Consider the following 20,881-nt stretch of genomic DNA (forward strand, 5'->3'; position numbering starts at 1 on the left):
TTTGGCTTTCCCCACATAAGCAGCTATGGGTATAGAACCAGCAGATGCAAGGATGCTCACCTACACTCATTTTGAAAGGCTGTACCATGTGAACCGTTGACCAACAATTTATTTATTTTTAATTATTTCATTAAAGTGCTGAAGGTATCAAGGAAACTGAATTCAGGAACACTGAACTGAATTGCAAATCCTTGACATAATGCAAAAACAATACACACCTTAATAACAACAATAACTGAAAGAGATTCTCAAGCAATCAAAGGAAACCAGAGCTAGCGTTTCCCTGGATAAAGACTCAAAGTCATAGAAACAGAAACAACTAGGGCATCTTCTGTAATACCAATGCTGACAGTGCATCAAGAAGGAAACAAAAGAGGCTATGGTAATTTCAGGGTTCATTAGAAACACAGAGGGTGGAGAAGAAATCAGTGTTTGCCAAAAGAAAAAGTGTAAAATCAGTAGGGAAAGAGGAAAAGAGGCTTTAATTTCAAGCTCTTAAGTGACCATTATGAATAATGTAAAGTTAAAGAAAATAAAATACATTCCCAAGTTATTTGTGTCTGCATCCTCTAGAAATGCAGACAGAAAGTTATTTAAATACAGGCTTCTACACCATAAAGGTTATATCTTAGGTGACCCTTCTTCATACATGCCTTGAGCTTCCTGTCTCTTTATTTTCCATGAACATTCCTGGTGAGTGAATACCTACTGAATGGAGCATACAGCAGGTGGTTCCTCAACTGAGACAAAGATAAAATGAGACACATTACCTGCTATCTGCCACCCCAAAACCTCCTCTGCAGCTTCCCAGAATCCAAAGATAATCTTCCATTGACTTAAGCAAGTGCTGGATGTGAGCAACGGGTTTTCCACTTTTTAGCAGGGATAACTATGCCTAATATCAAAGGATAACCTCCAAATTCTTCTGCTGACCTTCAGTAGTCCTAGAAGGTTGGACACATTGTCCTGAAGGTGGTACCTAATACAGAGGAACACACATTTTCAAGTGAACTGAAAATCTTGGCAAAATGTAGCATTTACGAAGTCACAAGTAATTTACGGTGCTGAGAGTAAGAGTGTGACATAACATCATCCTGAGGAACACTAAAAGCAGCAGTTACCTATACCTATATATACCTATATGCACAGAACAGATGACTGATCATCAGTATATCCATGAGCAGCAGTATATCCATGACCATGAGTATATCCCTTGACAGCTCATTGCGATGAGAGAACTTGAGAGGAGGGAAGTTTAACCTAGAAAATAAATTAAGCATCTACAAAAAGCTATGCTGAATGGAATAAAACAGATGAAAAAAAGTAACAAATGTTTTGTTCACTCAGTTTTATAACCCTAGGCATTATAACCCTAATAAAGATAAAAACAGGCTGATTTTCAGCCGATGGTACTCCTTTATTAGGGCAAAGAGTGGTAAGGATGAAAAATACTCATGTTGTAAACAGTGTATAAAAGCACTGCATTTTGGAGGTCGCTAGAAACATCTGTTTCCAGTTAACTCTGTGCATCCGCTATTCCAGGTGCCGCTGTTCTGTGGCTTGCAGCTGAAGGTCACAAATTGCGAAGAGCAGCAGCATTACCAGCTTGATTTTCACTTGTATTTGACAGACAGAATGCCACTTTTAGATCTTTTTATATACAGAGCCAGTCCGGCTAGCTGGCAATAAAATGCTACACCATACTATTCCGCAAAAGAACTGTAGAGAACACCACTGCTGAAGACAAGGAAAGATACGTCCCTTGACAGGGTCAGGGGAACGAGACACGAGCAAGCAACGTGTGCCTAAACAGGGAACAGGGACTCTGCAGAAGAAAGGGTATTTAGTGGCAGCTACGACATCCCATTTAAGCATGAAAGCAAAGTCGGAAGCAGTGTTACATGGCCTGTTCTCTAACCATGCAGCTACACACGTTACATTCACATTTCTGAGGCTGTATTTATCCCAATGTTATAGCCTGAATTAGAGAATAGAATAAAAGCAACCTAAGCAGTGGAAATCAAAACTATTATTAAGCTTGTAGATTAATACTGCTAGTGACTGTTCACCTAGCATGACATGCAATAGACACGAGCTAGCTACTAAGCCATTCAGACCATGTATTTTAGAAGTATGTATGATCCTTCCTCTTTTCCCCTCCTCAAATATTTATTTTCTAATAGCAATAATGACCTCAGCATTCAAGGCAGTCTTCCAAGATTAATGACCAGTGGAGGTTAATGGTCCTTCGCTATTCTTCGAGCCATCAACTCCTCCCAGCCAGTCATTAATCCCCAGAAATGCCTTAATGCTCCACTTATTACTGCTTAAGCATCAAGCCTGTAAATTTTCAGGGCATTAAATCTCAAAAAGTAACCTTTTTCTCTTCATAGGCCACTATTTCAACAAACCAGACAGATGAAATGAAAGTGACTTCACTTTATAGGGATTCTCCTCAGCTTTGCAAAACAGTAGTATTTATTTGTGCTTATTTGCATTTATTTGTTTTAGACACTAATAAATAACATCTCCTTTCCTGTCAGTTCACTAAAGTTCCTGACAAAATACTGATATCAAACCTTCTTCAGCCAGCATGTCAGCAAAAAAAAAAAAAAAAATGAGAACAGTTTTTATTAGTTTCTTTCTGCCGCAGGAAAAACAGCAACATAGAGGAACTACTATTACTCCACGCTGCTGCTGAAGATGGCACTGATTTTTGATACCAATATAAATGTGTATACATGTACTTTTTAAACTTTCTTCCCCAAAACTCAGCACCAGTTACATCCTGCATTAGGAGACCACATGGTCCAGCTGGCCCTGAGTTGGCACCACACAACTCAAAACCACACGACCTGGCTACTAAGGCAGGCTCTGCCACTGAGATTTGCGTGACCTTGGGAAAGTCACGTTGCTTCCAGAGAACTTCTTATTTTTCTGATTCATTTGTTTAGACCAGAACGCCAACAAAAAGGAAGAGCTCTTTACTGCAGGATTCTCAGTAAGAGACCTCGATTTCGGCCCGGGCTTCTATTCAGTACTGCAATGTAAACCACTACAAATCTTTTCCAATGGCCCAATAAACTCAATGCTCACATGGAAATACTTTGCACACCCAAGTGGTACAGCCTGTAAGAACTTACTTTACCTCCAAACCACGTATCAGTTTTTTGGAAAGTCATGATACATGGCAAAGTACTTGCTTAATTGTCTCTGGATTCCAATAGAACAAACCAGAAAAAATAAAGAAAAGACAGATGTCTTTATTCAAATGGTGACATCATCAAATTTAATCCACATTCATTCAGAAGGTCAATTATACAAATGCGTCTAATTTAGACTGTACCTGTTCCAGACAGCCCATCAATCATTTAAAGGGCAGCCTTTCTTTGCCGTTTTCTTTTTCATTCTCTTAGTACTTTGAATGGACATCAAAGTTTACATTATTTTCCTATTGTCATACTCTGGCTAATAAGACCTTTTTTACAAAGCACTCACAACTTGAATTCTCTGACTTTCAAAAGAAGAAGAAAAAAATCTCTGTAGGGTTGTGTCTACGTATGACAAACAAAGCAAGATTTCATTATTTCTCAATCATTTTTCTTTGAGGAAAACACCACAATTCAGAAAAATGTTGACATTACATTTAGGAGAAGACTAGACATAATATCAGACTATTATCATACTCATTTATATTGGCACTCAACTAGCATTAGTTGTGAAGGCAACAGGGCTAGCTGTCAGACAACATGTGCAAATTGACAAGCTATTAGAATGCCAATTGGATGTATTCAATTAGAAAATTTACTCCAGCACTGAGAAAGCTTGCTTATAAGATAAGGCAGAAACGTGGTGTGTTGACTGAGGAAAAAAATGATAGAAAATTAATAAGCACAGAGAGAAATTTATCTCTTGCTTTCTGCAATAAAAGCTACAAAGAGATTAACCATAAAATATTAACTCTAAGAAAAGTAATATCCAAAATGAGTCAAAGGAAGTAAGTGTGAGCAACACTGTGCAATAGTTTTGCCTCAGTAACTGAGGTCTTTTCTTTTTTTTTTTTTTTTTCTCCAAACACATAACCTTTTCACCCCCTGCCTTAACTATTTTTGATACTCTCTTTGTTTTATTCAGACACGGAAGTTTTATGGAGTGAGAAAACAAAGGGATTTATGCCAGGTCTAATTTATCAAAACCTACATGGGAATGGCTTAAAAGGATAGGAAATAAAAGTTCTCCCTATTCACATATTTCCCAACTGCAATCAAAATTCATCACCTCCTTTAAAAAAAAAAATTAACAGGGTAGGAAGGGTATGCTAGAGCTTGAAAAAACTCTGGGCTGGAAAATAGCAGCAAGATAACGGGAGTTTACTTGAGATTGTCATGATAAAACCGTGTATGGAACATACACAGCAAACTGGTATGAGTGATGGAAAAAAAAGAATAAAAATTAATAGGTGATGGTATGGGAACCTATAAAGATTTAACTGTTGTGAGCTTGGAGTGACATCTCTTAACGGGTGCCAGAGATATATTTGTGCTGCATGGATTTCCCTCCAGGAGCAACAATAATCATAAAGATATAGCATATGTACTATCACATTTTATTTCATACAATTAATTTGGTTTAAGCTTTATGATTTTGATCTTCTGAGGAACTCAGTTTCTATAGAAACAATTCTGTCACTGATGCAGTACGTGAGGAGTTGTGTCAGTGAAAACTTAGTTTACATATTATTTTGAAACTTTAAGTGTGGTTTCAGGGAAAAACAAACAAACAAAAAACAAACAACTTGTACTGAAATGTCTGATATATCTGTGGCTATACCAACTACCTTTACCTAGTGGACAGCCAGTACTGCAATGCAGAGCAACCAGCCTAAGGATAAACCTTGTCCCTTCCCCCTGCAGGTAGCCAGCTGCTGAGTATGGGCAGCACCTCAAACATTTCCATCTCTGCGACATTACATCAGGTGAGTAGAAGTTGGACCTCTCATACACACCCCAAAACAAAGGATTCTGTCCTAGCACATCACCTTAAGCATAAGGCAAATCCTGCATTCAACAGGCTCTCTGCCTCCAGTCCTAAATCCCAAGAACCACATTCCCCTTGTCTCATCTCTTCCTGCTAGCTTTTCTGTTCTGAATGAAATTACTCCAATTGTTCCAGAAAGGCATGAGACCCCTCCTCTTGTCCTCCTGCTCAGATTTTCCAAGATGTGCTGCTGTGACCACAGGAATCCTACCACATTAGCAAGGTGGTTGGAACCCCAGACCTTCACCAAGGCATTTTTAATAGTTTCTTGGTGGCCCTACTTTACGGTCCCTGCCAGTTTTCTTCTGGAAAACTGAAGCTAAAAACACCACAGAAATTACAGTCATGAATACTATTTGGAAAATAAAAACCAGAGAGGAATCTGCAGTTTGTGAAAACAAACCCCACGTTCCCAAACTGTCACAATACCGGCACGTGGTATTCACCTTTAAAATTCACAGCTATGTGAACACTTCTAAAGACTGGGTAAATATGCATGTACAAAACTGCATACATGCGGTACCTGGAAAAAAAAAATGTTTAGTTCACTCTGCACAAGAAAGAACCGAGCAGGTATTAAAAACCTAATCTGATTGTAGTTAGAGGAATGCAAAACAGCACTACTAACACTCAAGTACCAGGAGTTGGGTAACTAACCGAAATATTTCATTGTGAGGAGAATCAGACCTTGACTGCTCATGGAAATAAATCTCTTCCTGTGACAGCTTTGAAATTTCATCTATAATGCTGAAAAAAGAAATTTGAAAATTATGCTTAGTTAAATCCATAGAAGCAGTGACCTTCAGTACCTCTAGCATTCAAGGAAAAGACACCTCTGCTTCTGATTGACAGATCCATTGCAAATACAGTCTCAGCAGCCCCAGAACCAAGGTTGAGAAATGCAACCCAAGTGTCCATAACTCACTCATTCAAACTTACTCAAGCGGGTTTTCCTCTACCAAGAGAATTGCAGGATCCAAGACTCAGCCCTACAGTTAACAAGTAATCAGGGAACCACGATCACACATGAACTGGTCTTAAGCTTCAGAGTGACAAAATAAAGCACATGTTCCTGTAATATTCTAAATTAACAGGGAAATGTATGCCTCCAATTCTAATGTCACATTTTCCTTTATATTTACTACATAAAGGATCTATAAGCAGCTCAGTAAAATACTAACTCTGAAAATGTCCATTGTCCCTTCAACTCCATGCTGCGAATCAGGAGTTTCTGATACACCCCCACGCAGGTGATGTAGCACTAACACAAATGAAAACCAAACCACACTGGAACGTCACAACCCCTCTCCTGCACTCCTCAGACCAACCTCCAGAGCAGCCCGAAGGAGAAAAAACCACCAAAGCTTCCTTACGGGCCAGCAATTAAGAAAGACAATTGTGGCAATAGCTGCCTCTGCTTGCGCTACTGAAAGGTACTCGGAAACACTCGGAGAACTGCTGCAAAAATTTACAGAATTGGAAAACATTGTTAGAGCTTTAAGTGCTTTTGCCTCAAACCCTTCAAGACCCTGTGTTACCTGAAGCATGAGATAATGCCTCGGCGCATTGCTACGTTAAACCCATAGTTCAGGGCTGAAAAGCTCTTGAATACACGAGCAAGATCAAAGCAGGTAAGTTCAATAAACTGTGCAGTCACTGTTTAGGGGCTTGAGGAGCATCACTTCCACAGCATGTTGGAAGTAATTTTCTCTGGTGACATGCTATGTTTTGTCTTACTGAACATTTAACCTCTAGATCTGGACAGCACACATTTGGCATGGGCACGTTTCTTTAGGGAACACCAGAGTGGTTACTTCAAGTGACAGTTTTCTAATTATTCTGTCAAGCATCAATCTGTGAAGTTCCACGTTCCTCCGTGCCCTGACTGACAGGGCAATCAGCGCTTTACTTAAAGCCTCTAGAGCTGTTCCGGCCTGACAAATGCTTTTTAAAAAAGCCCAACCAACCCCTCCTCCCCAGTGTTCAGAGGGAATGTAAGTATCTGACTTCCAAAACTACTCCTTGCTTTCTGCGAATACAGTTCCCCAAAGTGACCAAAAAAATTGCTTGAGTACATATAATGTAGCTGGGGAGAGGAAAACAGAGGAAAACAGCATTTTCTTTTACATTATAGTAATTAATTTCAGGCATTTTATTTTGGAAAAAAAAAAAAAAAAAAAAAAACAGTTGATAAAAGTACACCAGAAACAGAAGGCATTGTGTAATTATCCTCACTATGAAGTTTTCATCTCTTCTCTTACGAGACAAAAAACATAACACAAACACAGCACTTGATTCATCAGGAATAATGGGAATTCAGAATACCATCTTCCTCTGTTGAGAGTTGTACTGAGACTTCTCTTGCAGTATTATGGTACCGCTGACTGTAAGATGTGGGAAAATGAGGGACTTTGAGAGAGAAACAATCGGCCCTACACCAAGTTCAGGGAATAACGAAAGCAATTTAATGGTCATGACCATTGTTGCCTAAATAGCACAAAAGTACTTCATGCTCTTTTATCCAACACACAATTAAATTCAACACTTAAATTCAACATTTTGATCATCAAGTTGGTGCAACAGTAGAGATGCTTTGATTTACATACCATGATGCTGCCCCTGAGGATTCAATGGTGGACAAGCTCTTCTCGGCTCGCTGCGATGATCTCGTATTGCTAGCGATCCATGTAATCACAGACATGAAAAGCAGACCTTTCAGTACGGGATGGCAGCACTAATACTAGCATGCCACTAATACTACTGGCTGCTGCGAGCAAATTGGTGTTAAAGTTGCTCCTATGGTTTTAAATGTAAACTATGAATAATGCAGGTTTGGTGACTAGCTCTTCATCATGATCATAACCAAGTCCTCTACAGCAAAACACGCTGCTTGAAATCAGCAAGGCTCACAAATAAATGAATTATCAAGTCAGGGGTCAGAGTGGAAGAGTACAACACATTTGATCACAAAGCAGAGTGAACTGCAGGAGATTTCTCTCTAGAATTAATGCTTAATTCTGTTGTTTTTCTGAAGATGTTAAATATGTTAATATATTCACACACACAAATTTCATTTTTTTTCTTGGACCTGAATCAAAACTCCCAGCACACAGACTACCTGTGATTTATGAAGTGAAGAAAGGAAGCCCGTTTTAATCAGCACTCAAGTCTAGTCATAGCCTAGCAATGGCTGCGTAATTGGTTTTCTTTCTGGACAGCCTAACACTAGATGATTTCTACATATAAATTATCATCTCCAGCAACAATATGGCACCATTAGTTTTCCTTAATGAACCAAATTCCTTCTGGATAAGGTTATGTCAAACAACATACTAATGAAAGTAGTTTCCCTGAAGGACTGAAGCTTACCTAACCCAGCACCAGCCTCCAGGAGCTACTCATCATCGGTCCTAGCAATGTGTCAGTTTCGGCACCCAATCTATTTCTATTTCTGTTTTTACAGGTTTGGTCTTGCCAACATAGCCCCCTGGGCTTGCTCACTGTGCTGCTGGATGAGCACCGGTGCACATCCAGGGAAGGAGGGTGCAAACAGAAGTACTAACTTGGATAAACTCAAACTGCCATAGACCTCATTTCCCTTCTCACAGGGGAATGACTGTGCTGACCGCTTGCACTACACCAGAGGAAGGAAGTTCTTTGATAAAAAGCCTAAAACTGCAGTGGTCACTTAAGGGAAAAATGTGTTCCTCTGCAAGGGAAAGGCTGAACTCATCTGTTTTCTTACTGAAGTGAAATAGGTTTTTAACATTATTAAGGGAGATAAGCTAACATTGCTGAAATGCAGACACTGTCTTAGTTTAAATCACTTTTATTTTACCTTTTCAGTTCAATTACTTACATAGTTTGTAAGACTAAGTGAAAACAAAAGCTTATTGGAGATGCTCCTCTAACTAATACACACACACACACACACAAAAAAAAAACAAGACAACTGTATAGGGCCCCATAAATTTTTGATTAAAGACAAATCCTTCACAATTCAGAGAACATATACTCAATCAGCGGTTGAAGAGGAAAACCTCCAGGGAGTAGCAGGAACTAAACAATTCTGATAAGGTTTCTGTGACTTTCCAGCAAATAGTAATTTGCTCTTTTATATTTCTTCTTGAGAAGTCAAGCATTGCAGTCCCAAACCTTTAAATCAAATGATTTGCCGGGCATCATGCATTCAACTTTCACCGTCTACTATAAAATATTGACTCTGCACATTCATTCATTTCTACCCAATAATTGATTTTTTTCTTTTTCTTTTTGCCAGTTACAGGAATGTAACAGCGTTCTGGGAGGGTGACTTCATCAAGATTTAGTTAAGGAAAAGAAATCCTCAGCATTTTCAGGTTTTAATCTTGTCTACACCATATAAGCATGTATGCCATCTATTTTCTTAATGAGATGCTTTTACACTTATCCCCTATTATCATTATTAATTCCAAATCTACCACGCATCCATAGTTTATGCGAAGGCTCCTGCTTTAATCACAAAGCTGGCACTACTCTGTGAAACAACAGAGCTGTATGTTCACTTCTGCTTAATGGCATTTTCAGCTGGAGCCTGTTTGTAAATACAGCTCAATCTGGCATGAGCTGGCACAACAGATTTCATTCCCTTTTCTGGTAAAGTGAATGTTGGCTTACGTGGTCAGCCCAAATGTCATCCACGGAGAAATGCCATCTGATGGCACTGGCAGTAGGACTGCTGTGTCGCCTGCACTGAGGCTCTTGGAGACTCTTGGCCAGTGCTCTGCCATCCTCTGCCTTGGACAACTCGCTGGCAGCAGCAGAGCTGCCTCCTTCTCACGCTCCTGGGAAACGCACATCTGGTGCTCGGCAGCTCTTATGGCTGCTCAGGCTTACCCTTAAATAACTGTAAATGGCATCTGAAGTACAACACTCAACAGTGAAAATGAAAAAGGTTGTTCGCATTTGCACACAACTTGTGTAGCCAGCAGCAATACATACCTATGCCCATACACAAACACATTGCCATTTATACACGTGCTTTGCTACAGTGAGATGTAAAATCAAGAAAAAATATTCCTATAAAGAAAACACCCTATTACAGGTACTGCCTAGTACAGTTAAATATTGAAGGGTAAAACACAGACCACATATTCTGAGGCCAGATATTCATCTTCCTATACAGTATAGTTTTTCTATCAGAAGATGAAGGTAAACTTCTAGCAACAAGAGTAAGTACCCATTTGTGGTAGATGTGGACTTGATTTGCCAAGCACTTAAGCACATGACAAGCTTTAAAAGTGAATAGACTAATTTATTTCAGCTTTATCCATCCACTCAGAATAATAGATAATAAAATATTAAAATCTGAAACAGGTTTAAATATCTTCTTGAATTGGAGCATGAATAATGAAGTTGTGAAATAATTCAGTCTCACCTGAAAAAAAAACAGATTCAAGGGAAAGAAATCTCTTTTCCCTCTTTCATTAAGCCATATTTCAAATAATTTTTGTCTCTTCCAAAGCTTTTTCATCATTCTGTGCTCAGCTATGCAAATGAATGGATGAACACAGGCCAAGGAATACTTTTCTTATTCGAATATAATTAAATACATCCTTCTGATTGGAAACACAGAGTGCATACTGCTCCAAAACCAAAGTTTACATACTTCCAAAAAATACATTTCCTATCTCAAAATTATGTATAAAAAAAAGCATACACACTGGAATACAGAAAATATAAGATGCACTGTATCTCAAAAACCCATTTACATAGAAATGGGTGGATGTTCTAACAGATCTTTTTCCTAAAAAAATGCCAATGTCTTCAAAAGCTACACACACCTTCCAGACCTGCACATTATTCTCAGTCACATCACTATGCTAGACATTTCAGATGGCGAATGGGATTAATAGTAATATAGACCAGCATCACCTATCATAATCTGTTTCCTGTATTAGGATGCAAACCAGGGCACAACCGTCACAACAGAGACAAGTAATACACCTGTATTTATTCACATAACTTTCCCTCTTTCCCAATAACCACATCACTGAACTGGGCACAGCAGCATTAGGTCACTTTTTCAGCTTAGAGACAAAAGACAAAAAGCTCATTTAAAAACAAACAAAAAAAAACACTGCTTCACATTCCCCCACCTTTTTTTTTTTTTTTTTTTTGCTTTAGCATAGGCTTACCTTTACACTAAAGATCTGAGTACTATCTTTATTCTTTAGTCTTCAGAAGATAATTTTATGATGGGGGAAATGGTCTTTAAATTTTTGAGGGGGAAAAAAGGTGATATGTGCTAAAATTAGTCTTATTCTTCAACTAACCTATGCTCTATCTGTACTCCATCCATCAAGAGATGGAGTACATCTTCAAAAATTATAAGTAAAAACAGTTGATATCCATTTCACTGTCAGAAGAAGAGCATGTTCTGCCCAATATAAATGGCTAAAAGCACCTACTTGAAATATAAAGTTCATCATCTAGGCCTATTTCTATCAGGAACAGATGGAGGTGAGGTGATTAGATTTATTCTTTTTGATGGGAAAGAACAAACACTTTTGTAGACAGCCATAACACCTTAAACCACTTAAAAATAATGAGTAATAAAATGCAATTTTCTCTACAGAGAAGCTTAAGTAGAGAAACTAAAATTTTTATTAATACATTATTTCGTACTTGTATTATGAAATGATTATTCTTTCATTACTCTGTATGCTAGACGATCTCTAAATAGATTCATAATAAACTACTCATCTCACCAAGATGAATTACCAAATCGAGATTCCCAAAATATCTTCCCTTTTTATCCTAATTGTGAAATGAGTCACATAAATTTTCAAAATTTCAAAATCAATTTGTAAAGTACAGTAAAGGATTAAAGACTTTTCTAATGTATTATGCACGGCATTTCCTTTAACTAGGCAATACGAACACCCACAAACATAACTGCACGTTACATTCCACACGCTGGATGGCTTTTGGCAGTTACAGATGACACTGCAAAGTTTTCAAGACGAAGATTTCTCGTTTAAGTAATAGAAGATTTTCCCCAGTGTTATAAACCTCAGTCGTCATACTAATCCAGTATTTCCAATACTGGCAGTTAAAATAACAGACCTAGAGGAACAGTGTAGGGCTATCCAATTCCACCACTGCCGCTCCACCAGCCCCAGCAGTGGGCATTTTCCAGCGCAAGGGGTTCCTGCCATCTTACTCCCTGAATCCACTGCCCTTTCTTTGCTTTAGCCCTGGATTTGGGGTGAGACAGGTAATACGCTGTTATGACACTGAAGTAACAGATAGGTACAATCAATTAATTACCATGTAATTGTCTTAACTCAAACACTTCCCACCACAGACATACTGGCTCATCAAAGGATTGCTCAGAAAAGTCTCAATCCTCCATGGAGGAAGAAGCCCTTAAAAACACTTTATCACCCTGATCACTCATGTAATGTAGCTCAGAACAAGCATAAAAATACAACAGATCTTGATCACATAGCAGCTATCTGCTATTAAAAGGGTAAGGCAGACTTTTCTTTGAAGCTGAAAGCTTCTGCTCCTCTGTACTTATTTCAGAAGAGACACCATTACAGGAGAAGGTAATTGGCACACACACACACACACACACACAAAATAATCAAGTGACCAAATATAAAGCCATCCACCAGTTGAAAGAAACACGTCTCACTTGCCAGTGTGGAAGTTGTTTAGATAAACATCTGTGCCTCCTTCACCACAGATCCATCCAAACCTAATGGCTACATATCTATTGTGGTCCCTTCACAATTTTTTTGCAGTATTTCCCTATAAAGGCAATGCTTGTAAATTTTGCCTATTCTGCTTTATCAGAGGTTACAAAATCTCTGCAAGTTTTTCTCTTGCTCAGTAAGTTTATTTTCATATCCAGCTTTTAGGATTCATTATAGCCGACTTTAAAATGCCAAAAGGCACTCAACTTGTCAGTGTCAGCAAATAATGGCAGAATCATGTTAAAGTATATTTACATACCAATTACTTAGGACTCAATAATACACATGCTCCTGAAAAATATATTACTCTTGATAATAAATCAAGAAAACTCTAAGCATTTAAAAAATGCGTATTTGTCCTCTCATTTTAATAAATACTGGCAATATGCTATAAGTCTTTAAAAACGCTTAAGTGAAATGAAAGAATGCTTTTTCAATACTTTAAGTGCTCTAAAAGATGACTAGCCACTTTAAATTAATACCTGTGAAATTGCGAAGACACATCAGAAGAAATCCTTGCTCAAATTCTATTAGCCTGTATTTTCTCTCCAACGTAGCACTAACAGAAATATGGGAAAAGTCCTAAATTACCCCAATAAGCCCAAACCCTATAGTATCTGTAAAAGAACTATGAGTGTTAGTACTTTGCAGATGCATGTGCTCAATATTCTCCATTAAAGGCACAGTATTTGTACAAATTACTGATGCAGAAAATACAATATGCCTTTTTCAACTTTTCCCAGCTTTACCAGATGTTTGAGCTCTGACAGGTCTTTTCCACGTCTACAAACTGCCAACCTGTGATAGCAACCTTAAACTTTCAAAGGCTTATAAAGCCAAAGCATTATTGCCCATGTAAAGCTACTCATCAGAGCTTTAGATTTAGAGCTGTTATCTGAAAGAGGAAAAGAAACCCGAAGTCCATCCATTGGACCCAAGGCAGAATCTTCTTGAAAGACCCAGGCTAAGGTTTTGTTTGAGGCAGTTCTTAAACGCTTGTATAGCCTGTAAGCTCCTTACGTAAACTGCAGAAGGACTCAATCACCTTTTCTGCTGGGCAATTTTCAGAACAACTAACCTAACTTTGCTCCTTTGAAACCTTACTACATTATGCCTTACCACGACAGACATTAACCTCCAGCACCGGGCTGACTACCCTGGTTAACTAACAGTTAAAAGGGCTCCCGACATGCTATTAGGTGATAACATTAAGATGACAGTAAAATCAAGCTTCTGAAAACCGCGATTTATCAATAATTTATTAGACATCATCTTACACAAATGTCAAAATCTCAACACAAAACCAACATTTTATTGACTACAGGTTTATTGACTACAACTTTCTTTTTTAAAATTTAATATTTCATTTATACAAGAACAATCCTGAATACAAAGCTGCCACTAGGATATGGCTATGCAATAAGCAGTAAAGGAATAGTTATAACTTTTATCATTTCCATAGCACTTTTTTTTTTTTTTTTTTTTTGGTCAGAAGTACCCACTAAACTCAAGCTCCACCATTTCTGGAAGCCTGTCTGCAGCTACGAGTGCTCTTCAGAGGTGCGCACTTGCAGAAATACCGGGTCCTTTGAGTTCTGAACTTGGGCCTCTTTGGGTAGATAGAGCACTGAAAGGAAAACCTACAGAGTGCTCGTGGGGAATACGGGAGAGGGGAGGAGAGGAAGGAGAGTGATGGTTTCAATTGAAGTCAGCACGCCAGCTGGTGCTCTAGCTTGGATAAAAGCAACAGAATTCTGGTCACAGTTCCAATTTTCGGAATTGCTTCCACTACCACAGAGGTCTAGCACTGTTGGCATGTAGCCTATAACACAAAGACATTTTTCACTACAATAACTCTTCAGCTACAGTTTTTAGAGTACTCAAAACAGCATACAATGCTTCACCCTCTTGTGTGAATCAGAAAAACACACAAGGCATAAAGACTTTTCATGCTGTGTAAAGAAGAGCTGGGTAATGAAGTGTGTAAAGGGTGTATGATATTTGAATGAGAAAGCAAGAAGATTCCTAATGACTACGTAAGAACAGGGTTCCTCTGCATTATCTGAAATGACATGCAATCTGACAATTCAAACAAATCCAATGCTAACACTATTATATGCCTATAACTGAATGCTATTTACATTTCATTTTTTTTTCTTTACCACTATATACACACTGACCTAGGGTGCACGTGTGATAGAGAGAAGGTTGCCTGATCCTACTGATTTTTGGCTTTGTATTCTCACAACATTGAGAAATCTACTACTGGCAATTAGGAGTGAAATGCAGAAAGTGCATGACAAATTATTCACAACTAGCCTATAGTCTATGGCAAGGCTTCCTATTGCTGGAAGTGTAGCCATTTTAATTTTGGTATTGTTAAAACCTCTAGGAATTATTTCCTACTTGCAGCTTTTAAAGCTTAATAGCCCCCTGCTTCCCACTCCCCAGGGCACTCTCCTCTCACTCCGCACACAAGTACCACGACTAACACCACCATTAACCACTCTCAGCAACACGCCAAGGCAACCCTAGAAGAAAATCAGAAATAGCTGTTTCTTTGTTTCTGCATGCTGCTTTTGATGTTCAAGCTGCAACTCTTCATAGATGAGACAGACTTGACAATTTTGACCGATTGGCATGACAAATACTGCAACAGACATTCTGCGGAGTGCATTAAACTGCTGTGCAAACTGCCTGCACTCACAGCTTGGCTGCTGATAGTACTTTTGATATTTACTTGGTGTGATCATGGTGTCTCAATGCCCAAACCTAGACCAGGAACACCCCATGACAACATTCCCCTCTTCTTCTTCTTCTTCCAGTCTCTTTGCACTACCCAGACTGTCCAAAGCGACGCCTCGGTGGGCATGCTGCATGGAGCAATTGGTTGGGAACAGAACAGGCACCTGGCAACTCCTAAGAAAAGGTTCACTGCCAAAACCCCTTTTTGGCTTAGGTTTATAACACAACAGTCAAATGCTAGGCACAGACTCACAGAATAAGACAGATTTTTGCATCATTTCCAGGATAAAATCCCCTGCTTTATAGTCAAGCATAGAGGGAAACCATACACAAAAGATTCTTTTCCCGTAAAACTGGGAGCCAGTCTTCATTTCAAGTTGTAGAGTGAGAGCAAAGAGGGCAGTTAACACCCCAGGACAGTTACTACGCTGCAAGCTGCCTGCATGCTTGCAGACTTTCTGAATTGTCTAAACTCAACTAGTTCGCCCAATTAGTTTGGAATTCATTCACTCAAAATTAAGACCAAACAGCTTACAAAAGGCAGCCTGTTTTCCCCCCTTCAATTTCTGAAGCCTGAGAAAAGAGTATCACAAACCTTTTCTCTTTGTAGAGAGTTATGCCTTCTGTTGCCACATAACAGACTGCAACGTTAAGAAAACTAATACTAAAAATCCCTCAAGCCAAAAGGATAAGCTAGTCATAAAAATGTCTTATATAATAAGGATGGATAAGCTGTATTACTTTCACACCAAGCACAGCTGGAAAATAACTGAATTGCAAAATTATGATTTAATGATACCCTCTTTCAGAATTCTCTTCACTCTCGGATGTCTGGAAAATAAAAGCCCTGAGACCTCTGCTTCACACGCCACTTAATGGCAAGACACATCAGTGCCATTACTTTTCCCATCACCGAGGTGGACAGAAAGATGCATCTGACATAAGCAAATGGGCAAAGCAAAGTGACAGGAATAAAAATGCATAATCCACATTTAGTAAACAATCTGAATTTGGACTAAGGAATGTCTACAGGGAAAAAAAGTTGTGTGTGTGTTTGATATTAATTATTCCCTGGATATGAGTTAACAGATGTCACTACAGAGTATATTTTCCAGAGAAATGTTTTTGATTCTGTCAATAGTTTTTTTCTTATATGACAAACAAACTCTTGTTAACAGCAATTGATTTGATAAATCAATTTGGTAGCATCATCAAGGACAGGTGTCAAAAGAATATCAAAGGAATTTCAGGGGGAAGAACAAAAACAACAAACAATTTTGGCGTTTAAGTTCCTGTATTTCAGTAGGGAGAAGAAACAACAAGGGACAGGGATACTGTGCAGCCAAAAACTTAAAAAAGACTATGTAGCCATGCCTGGGCCACATATCTGAAGTATACATAACATTTATGAGAGCATTAATAGGCAACTCTCCTATACCAGTAACCCATACAGTATTACCTTTATTCTATTACAGTAGTATGGGGAAAAAAAGGCAGAGGATGTGACTTGCTTCAAGTTGTCGCTAAGATGCTTCTGGCTTTTGCCTAACTGTAGTCACCAAATACATCCCACCAAGAGCCTACCCATTACGGGCTCCCAAAGGTCTTCAAAATCATGATACAGCCAGGCTGGCATCTGAAACTTCCCATAAAGCCTCCTCTCTCTACAACATGCATTAAAAAAGTTGAGAGAAGAAACTGGGGGTAATTTAGGAGTGTTAGTGTTTATTGGATGGCTCCGGGCCAAAGCAGAGGGCTGAGATGGTGACTGAGCTTCAGTGTCCCAGACAGATGATTTATTGACAGGACTTTCTTCAACTTTAGACATTTTGTAAACCACTGAATCCTACAAACAGTTGTATGGTAACTCCCAGCAGCTCCAACACCCCAAATCCAGCCATCTTCCGTGTTCCCGAGACTAATGGAAAAGAGGGAAAACATCCCATCTTCTGCCAGAGCAGACGCTGCACAAAGTCAGAGAAAGAAGACAGTCAGGAAAGAAAAAAAAAAGTATGGAATTTAGACTGTGAAAAGAAAGGAATTCAGAGCCATTGCAATGGCCTGTCTGACCTAGGAAGGATTGGATATAGCAGACTGCAAACAAGACCAGCAGAGTATAAAAGGGTCACTGACTCCAAAGACAGCACTTCCATCCAAAAGCCAGTGGGTAACCTTTTGCAACAAACATTTTTTTTTTTTTTTTTGAAGAATTATAGACACTGACAACAGCCAGATTAAACCAAAAGCAAACCATCAAACATCTTCAGTTTTCTCACAAACAGTATCCCCCAACTTTACTAAATAAAATCATGGCATACCTGTGTTTTATTTTATTTTTACTTTTACTTTAAAATGTCTATTTTGTATTAAAGACAACTAGAGAGAGAAAGAAATCTATTTCAAAGTGCAGCTGTTGAACATTTCCTTCTGGAAGAGGTCTTCTCTTGCAATGTCCTTAATTCTGCCAGTGCCATATTTCAGCAGAACTCGAATCAGTGCTTCTCCATATTAGAGCCCTGCAGACTGGTAGCTTGTTTACTCACCCCTCAGAGGCTCCATGTTTCTGGAGACATTGACAACAATTAATTGGCTTCAGAGTTCCCCAGAGTAAGTTTTTATATTCTCAAATAAAGTAGGAATCAGGTTACAGGTCACAGGGAAATTACTGACCAGATACAAACTGTGAATGCGACATTAGACAACATAGCAATTAGACTGACTTACGGGACTGAAAACCTAGCATTAGTTAAGAAAAGAGAGGATTCATTCAATTATCTTATGTAACTAATGGACACAGTACGTGGAAAGAGGAAATAATGGACATTTATCATGTTTTCTGAGCAGAACGAAACAAAACATAGAATGCTTATTTTTAATAGTTTGTAAGCATATATTAACATTCAACTGCAGAGCAGTAAGAAAAGCTACGAGTGCTTTGATGTTAGCCGGGTACAACTGCCAGCGTTGTTAGCCTCCTATTACATACTGGGATATCAGCATACCTTCGGGAATCCTGATTTCATTTTGTACATACTCTTCAACTACCATTAAGAGACATTTTTCACCTGAAGTCAAGTGCAAACGGAACAGTATAGCTGATGATCACAATGACATAAAATAAGGTAAAAGTGCTTGAACCGAAAGGGCTGATGACAACCACTTCAGAAATGACTTTTTTAAACCTGGCAAGCCTCTCAGCAGGAAGAGCTGTGGTATGACTGGACATGTCCAGGGCTAGACTCAGGATAACTAGTTAATAACTTAAAAATGGACAATGGTAATAAATCTCCACAAAAATGCAGCTGACAATGCTGTCACTTGTGTACGTACATCCCAGTTTGCTGTGAGCTACATTCCTAGAGGAGAAAGCTTTCATAAGCACCCTCCTTTCCCTACACCACTCCAAATAGCAGAGTCCAGTGGGACTCTCAGCAATCATCCTCACCCTTCATCCTGGAGCACAATACAGAGAACAAACAGAAAATAAATGAAACAGGGCTGTCCTGTGATTTTTTCTCCATGTAGAAAAGATGTGGAAAAAAAAAAAAAAGGAAGAGAGGAATGAATGAGGAATGAGTTATGCTGTATTTAGACTAAGCCTTCTACATTTTGGGCCAGTCAAAGCCAGAAATGGCACAACTATACATGGTTACATAGACACAAGCATAAGTGACTTTTTCAGGTCTTTTCCATGCTACCTTTTGCTTTGCCTCCACTGTCCCAATTAGCACAGCTTCACTCTTCCTAGTTAAAGCTGCTAGTGTTAAATAGGAGAATATAGAATAGAAGGAGGAATAGAAGGAGGATTCACAAGTCAAAAGCTGGATATGTAGATGTCATACAGATAAGAACTATGGAAATGTCCTTTTTTTCTTTTCTTTTTAAGATTGTTTAAACTCATTTTCATCATCAAAATTAATACCTGCTGTTTGTGCTGTAGCAGACAGAAAAAACTTATTTAGCATAGTCATAATCATCAGCTAAGTTGCATATCTAAGACTTTACCACACCTGCTTCTCCACCACTAATACAAGTTTCAGAACTAAATTATATCTCAGCCAAACATTGATTATCATACCAAGCATACAGTGTAGAACAACACAAATCTTTTCTTAACGTTCTGGGAATATCTAGAATTCAGGCAAATGAATGCAAGTATAACAGTGTCTACTAGCTTCAGACAATGAAGGAAACTATTATACATTCCAGAATGTATCTCAAGTCTCATCCTGCTTCCTCCCTTCTGCCCTCGACAAGGTATCTTGCTTCTTGATTTCTTCAGGTCTATGTTCTTTTAGACACGTTAGTAATTTGAAGTCCGTAAGATCACTAAGTAGAGTAAGACAAGAAGTTTTCTTCCTGAGGGTCTTGGGAACAGCATAAACCTAGACCTCTACAAACAGAAGGTCAGCACTACCCAGGTCTATGAAACTGTAAAACGATCCAGGAAAAATGTTTGAAATCTTGTAAATGACTCTCTAGTAGATGACTCTCTACTAGTAAAGTTGAGGCATCAAAGTACCACATACCTTAGAAACATACAAGAAGAGTTGCAACTGCTAAGGCTTTTCAATAAAGTCTACATGAGTTTCGTTTGTATGGTAGATTTTGTTCTGGATTCTTCTTTGAAATGTTGCTGCCTTGAAATGTTGCTAGAAACAATATCCCCCTCTATTTGGAAAATTATATTTTGTCACTTACCACTGCCCAGGATATATAATTATATGATGCAATTTTCATACAAAGGTGGTATTTAGATGAGTTTATATTATAAAAAAAACAAAACCACAGGGGATGGAAGCACAAGAAAAATGTTGAAATTGGGACTTCACTAAAGATGCTTAGGTGCAGGAGATGGATAAGATGACCGAAGCCCTTTGACAGATTTACATTAGTAAAAGAAAAATCTATGGCAACTTCAGTCCCAGCTACACAACAGCATAACTCCACGTTGGCAAGGCTGGTCAGCTGGCACCACTCCAGTGCCTACACCTGATCAGTATTCTCTCAGTAGCTATTCTGCTTCTGTCTGCAAACAGGGACCAATGACCTCAGCACACTACCATGCATCTCTAGAAATAACTTCTGCTCATCACACACAGGCTCAAGTCTTGTCCTGTTCAAGAAAAGAGATACTGCACCTCCATCTGCAAAAGAAAGAGTGCACCATGTAGGATAGCAGCCTGTGAATGTTAATTAAACACTAAATATCCTGTAGCGTAGAAACAGATATTGTAGAAACCTCAAGGAATTAATGTTTTGCTTAACTCAATTTTTCCTTCTGACTTACTGTGGCAGTACACTCTTAGGAATTACATTTTAAGCATCTAAGTATCCTCACGAATTCCCCTTTAGGA

At 38.7% G+C, this 20,881-nt stretch overlaps 1 protein-coding gene across 1 annotated transcript in view; it reads right to left on the reverse strand.

Annotated features, from left to right (window-relative positions):
* SUCLG2 (succinate-CoA ligase GDP-forming subunit beta) overlaps positions 1 to 20,881 on the reverse strand; it is a 112,824-nt gene that overhangs the window by 25,098 nt on the left and 66,845 nt on the right. The window lies entirely within an intron of this gene.

Source organism: Oxyura jamaicensis, chromosome 12, assembly GCF_011077185.1.
Source record: "Oxyura jamaicensis isolate SHBP4307 breed ruddy duck chromosome 12, BPBGC_Ojam_1.0, whole genome shotgun sequence".
NCBI classification, from domain to species: domain Eukaryota; kingdom Metazoa; phylum Chordata; class Aves; order Anseriformes; family Anatidae; genus Oxyura; species Oxyura jamaicensis.